Source organism: Coenobita brevimanus, chromosome 7 (genome assembly GCF_032717465.1).
Source record: "Coenobita brevimanus isolate Jiangsu-jjx chromosome 7, ASM3271746v2, whole genome shotgun sequence".
Lineage (NCBI taxonomy): Eukaryota > Metazoa > Arthropoda > Malacostraca > Decapoda > Coenobitidae > Coenobita > Coenobita brevimanus.
The window spans coordinates 34,682,340-34,688,589 of NC_136960.1; positions in this window are offsets into that span (position 1 = coordinate 34,682,340).

Here is a 6,250-nt window from a genome sequence, read left to right on the forward strand (position 1 = left end):
AATGAGGAGGGGGAATTTCACAGGCTTAGAATATTGGCAAGGCACTCTGAATACAGAAGTTCGAGGGAGAGAGAGAGAGAGGAAGGGAAATGACTTGAGAAATAGTAATGAAGAGAGACTGATTGAATGGAGGAGGAGGAAGTGGAAGACAAAAATGAGGAAGTCTGACTAGCTAAAAGATGATGTATAGGTTTAAGGAAGTGTGCTGTACATGAGAAAGGAAAAGAGCAAAACGAAAGCAAAGCAAAAAGAGAGAAAATATCGTTGAGACTAACTGAGATGAAGAAATTTGAAAAAAAACAAAAAACAAAAAAAAACTTTTGGGCATAATTTTGGAGTCAAGAAAAATGTGTATGAGAAAAAGGAAATAAAATAAAGGTGAGAGAGGAAGAGAGTAAGTTGTAAATTTGAATGGAAGAGTCCTGGAAATGTGTGTGTGTGTGTGTGTGTGTGTGTGTGTGTGTGTGTGTGTGTGTGTGTGTGTATTTGTGTGTACTTGGTGAGGAAGAAAAAAGAAGAAAGGATTGAAAGAGATGGAAGAATTTGAGGAAGTATTTAAGCAACGTTGGGTCTGGTTAGTACTTGGATGGGTGACCGTCTGGGAACACCAGATGCTGTTGGCTCGTTCTCCCCACGTGTCAAGTGGGGTTGGTGGAGAATTAGTGCCCCTCCCTGTAAAACAATTAACTCTAAGCCCTTGGCCACCCCGTTTGGGATACATGGCGTCTGGCAATGAATGAATGAATTAATGTTGAGAAAATGAAATGTGACTGAGTGATTGAAGAAATAATGTGATAATAAGATTGAAGAAATAAAGGTTGAAGAACGGAAGTGCGAATGAGAAAAGGATGAGAGACAAGAATGAAGCAGAAAGAAGAAACAAAAAAAAACTGACGAGAAAAATGGAAGAGGGAGGACGTGCCCAAATGACAGAAAAAAAAAGGGAAAAATTAAATGCAATCTTAGAAAATAACGAAGGAAATAGAGAGAGAGAGAGATGTAAGCATGGACTGGGACAAACTTAAGGAATGGATATGAGAAAGAAAAAGGAGGAAAGAATAGGGGAAACTTCAATAAATGAGGTCAGTAAGGAAGAGAATGAGAGAAGGAAACAATGGGAAAATTTAAACTAGAAGGAGTGAGAGGGGGAGGAGAAAGGGGGAGAGAAAGAAGGCAAAATTAGACAAAGAAAAGCAAAACCATGTATAAGAGAGAGGGAGAATAAAGAGAATAAAAGAAAAAAAAGAAAATAATAGAAGAGAGGAAGGAAAGACGTGAAAATTCAACGATAATAAGCAGGTAAAAGGATAAAAAGGTGATAATGATTTTTATAAATGAGAAATATTAACCGAAAGAGAGAGAGAGAGAGAGAGAGAGAGAGAGAGAGAGAGAGAGAGAGAGAAGGGGGGGTGGAAGAGAAAATATTGAAGAAAGGGAGACAAGTGAATGGACGAAGCGATGAGGATGAAAGGAACAGGAAGAGAAAGAGAAAACTATGACTGAGAGGAAGAAGACTGAAAGGAATTAGAGAGAGAGAGAGAGATGAAGAAAGGGAAGTGAACAAGGAAGGACTATAAAACAAGATGAAATTACACGGAAGCAATAAAGCACGCAATTTCAGAAGAGGAAAAAGAGAAAACGAATAAAAAATAACAATAAATCCTCTATTACCATGATACATAAGTTAATTTTTTTCCTACTCCCACCAGACGATTTAATTGAACGTGGGAAAAAGCTCTCGTATTGAAGGGCTTAATGCAGACTATATATTAACCCCTCCAGTCCCAAAAAAACCTCTTCCAAGCTGAGAAAAATCGTCTGAGGTTTAGAAGAATTGAATGTAAAACAGGACATCGGATTGAAGGGGTTGGTGGAAAAATTATTGAAAAAATATAATGTGGTAAAAGAGGAAGATTGAAAAAAATGGAAATGAATAAGAAAAATGGTGAAGAGGGAAAGTGTGAATGAGATGAGGAAGAGGGTGATGAAAAAGAACAGGAATACTCTGAGCTACAATATGGACATGGGAGAGAGAGAGAGAGAGAGAGAGAGAGAGGAGTACGGAAAGGAATAGGAGAAAGAGAATTGGAGACCGGGGGAACGATAGGGAAGGAGGAGAAAGTGGGGGGAAGGAAGGAAGATGGAGGGAGGTTGGAGAAATAAATGACACCTTCGAAAAATTGACCAAAAATTAAAGAAAACAGGGAGAAGAGAGAGTATTGGGGGATAAAAGAGGATTAAAAGCATGAAAGGAGAAGCCTGAAAGTAAAGAACTGCAGAGGGAAAAATAGTCTGAAGTGAAAGAGGACGAGGAGAGTGACAAGAATGCGGAAACAGGAAAAAAAATCGAAGGGGGGGGGGAGGGCTGGACAGGGGGCGACATCTGTGTGGAAATAAAGGATATGGGAAATAAAGGGAAAATATTAACTCTTAGGAGACTATGAAGAAAAAGGGATGCTCAATGAGGAGTTATGCGAACACAAAAATGGGGATCACTGAGGATATGATAAAGAAGAGAGATACAGATTGATGTAATTCATCTCTCTCTCTCTCTCTCTCTCTCTCTCTCTCGCTCTGTGTGTGTGTGTGTGTGTGTGTGTGTGTGTGTGTGTGTGTGTGTGTGTGTGTGTGTTCTGAGTGCGTTTGTGTTTCATTTCCGTTTTCAGGTCTGAGTATTCCAGTGTGTGGCCTGGTGGTGATGGCGTTGGTGTGGGGAAAGGCAGCGTGGTTGTGGCCAGTCCTCCCTCATCACTACACTAATGACACCCTCCAAACACCCCTTCACAACAATCTCTCTCCCACCCCCCTAAAATTCCACTCCCCTCCGCTGTTCCCCCTTCTCAAACCCACTTCCTCGCCCCCAAGCCTCCTCCCTCATCCAATCCTCCTCATACCTTCCCGTTCCTCCCTCATCCGATCCTCCTCATATCTCCCCCTTCCTCCGCCAGCGTCTCCTCCCTCCCCCCATTCTTTCCTCACAGCCTTCCTTTCTCTCTCTTCAAAAGTCTCCTCTCCTCCCCCTTTTTCCTCTCACAGCATCTCTCTCTTTCCCCAAAAATCTCCCCCCTCACCCCTTTTGCCCTAACAGCTCCCCTCCCCTACTTCCAAGTTTCCTTCCCTCTTTCTATCACCATATCGAATTCTCTCTTCCCATCTTCATGACGTTCGTGTTGTCGATATGAATAATTCTAGACCTTCCTCCTCCACTCTCCTTATCACATTCCATTGAATTCCTCACCCATCTCTCCCCTCCTCATTTTCCCCACATTTATCCCCATCATGATCTGGGCTTTCTCCGACTTTCTTCCCATTCTCTCCCTTGTACCCATTCCCCCAGGTACCACCCTTTGAAAACTCTTCCCTCTGATCCTCTGTCTTCCACATCTCATTCCTAATCACTGGCTTTGAATTTTCTCCTTCCCTTCCCTCATCATCCTCCCCTACACCGATCTGACTACACCTGGCCATCAAATTAAGTGAATGGGGTTAGGGATCTTCGTCAGGCTAAAACAGACGCGCAGTAACAAGGAAAGGGTGTCAGAAGGCCGCTAAGCTGTCGATGAAAACACGTCACACTGGCACTTACCTTACCACCGAATCTCAAACACACGCCTGCTGAGCTTAACTGTCACTTACCTGAAAAAAAAGAGAAAGGTGTGAATTATTAAAAGGTTACGTGATAGAATAAAACTAAGACACCAAAAAGGGAAGACAGATAAACCTCAGTATGACAAAGTGTAGATTCAGTGTTAAAATATAAGAAAAATAGCTGTGTCCCTGCCTGCCCATCTATCTACCTATCAACATTATTCAAAAATTTATCACCAAACTTGGCGTACTTTTGTGTTTGTTCTTATGTACGGATTGCTGCGTGAGTGTTGCAAAATATTTCATTCCTTCTTTAAATCTTTTCATTGGTCTTGGATTACGTGTTATCTTAATACCCTGTCTTCCTTGGTTTCGCCCTTTTACTTGCATGTTGATTGTCACTGTTGCAAAATATTCATTCCATCACCCCTTTCATCCATTAGACTTTTTTTTTTATTTTTTTTTTTTTACTTACATAGCAGGTACGTAAGTGATACACAATATTTCTTTCCAGCCGCATCTCTGTTCATTTGTCTTTGCTGTCTGCCATTTCTGCTACATATTCTCACTTTCATATTTGTACTTTTATATTAACAGTTGTGAGTGCTACAAAATATACAGTCTAAGCTTCATTATGGCCATCTTTTTTTTTTTTTTTTTTTTTTTTCTTTGTGCTAAACTATCATCCCCATTATCCTCTCTTCAATCTTTTTTGTATTTCTTGAAGCTCCTACAATAACTAAACTGTTTTTTTTTTTTTTTTTTTTTTTTTTTTATGTGTCCGACTCTGGGCATTGGCTTCACAGCCTGCTATCAAGGCCCAGCAGTCCTCCTACATACCATACACCTCTACATGTCACCACTTCGGCGCCAACACCCACCGTCCACATTGAATACATGCTAGGGCTGTCTCATACAGGACTGGTGTATTGGTGTTAGCGGGGGTATTTTTACATGTCGGCGGGTCTTCTGGTGGATCAGTAAAGCCTGATTTAATGAAATTCAAATCCTTAAACTGTTCCCTGCCCCAGCGGGATTTGAACCAGTCCGTCTGTCCGTGTGTATCTATCAGTGTGTCTCCATCTACATGCATATTGGCCATAAAGTCTCCATGCAGGACTGAGTCAAGTTATCTTGCTTACTTCCGTATTGTGTGGGTAAGAGAGAGAGAGAGACAGACAGAGACAGACAGACAGACAAAGACAAAGAGAGAGAAAGACAGATTAAAGACAGCTAAAGGAAGAGAGAGAGTTCACACAAGTATCAAAAATCCACTCCACCTAACCTTAGCACACCACAACACACACACACACACACACACACACACACACACACACACACACACACACACACACACACACACACACACACACACACACACACACACACACACACACACACACATTTCCTCCTTCGTTTTCGGCCATTTGTCACTTTTGCCTGAGTCTGCTCTGCATATTTACCTTGCATTAAAGCCCTGTCCTCACATCCTTACATTAGATAGGCATTACTTCGCGTACATCACCTCCAGCGCGCCACGGTTTATGATTGGCTCCCCGGCATGAGAAGAATTTTTAGGCTGGCATCGTAAGCGGAGTGTTGGTTTGTATCCTTTTAATATATGCTGGGGCTTTGATGTTTTTAGATGTACAGTAGAGGGTGGCCTATAATTACCTTATGTTAAAGGGACTACTCTGTCTGCTGGTGTGGGCGTGGGTGTGACAGTCGGAGTAGGAAATGAATAAATGATGCAGGGTAGACATATACAACGTAGAGCCGTACCCTCAACACACGAGAAACCCCCAGTGGAGTGAATTAGGAGTTATATTTGGTTCTCCCTTTGTATTGAATCAGTTTGCTTAACGCCCTTTACCCCAGTGGTTCTCTCCTAAAGCCTTCCTGTCCTTCCCTTTGACTCATACAGGCACGAATTCTCTCTCTCTCTCTCTCTCTCTCTCTCACACACTCACACACACACACACACACACACACACACACACACACACACACACACACACACACACACACACACACACACACACACACACACACACACACACACACACACACACACACACACTACCCAAAACATAAAACCCTCAACTCACTTCACGACATAAGTATAATAAAATGAAAAAATACGTAATCAGACTGGAATTAATATTTTTCCCACGTTGGTAACTCTTATTCCTCGCATACCTCCTTGATTAGTGGGAATTGCTGTGATAATGATGATGATGATGACGATAATGTTGCTGATGATGATAATGATGGTGTTGATGATGATGGTGGTGGTGATGATGATGATGATGATGATGATGATGATAATGTTGAAGATGATGATGATGATGATGATGATTATTATACTCTCATTTCAGCCATATAAATATGGTAATTGCAATCTCCTATCCGGACATTTTTCTTGTTACTGATATATGGAAGAACTTATAAAACCCCTTCCATCCATCATTCACTCCTGTACTGTCATCAGGAGCGTAGAGGCCCGGGGCTGGGCTGGTCAGTTTAGACATTTAAGGCGAGAGTGAGATCTGTTTTTACTCTAACTTGGCCTATAATTGCCATCTCTCCATTTTGAATACTGAGTTTTAACAGCAGATTGACGCTAGAATATAATGCTAGTCACGATGAAGTGTTGTGGAAA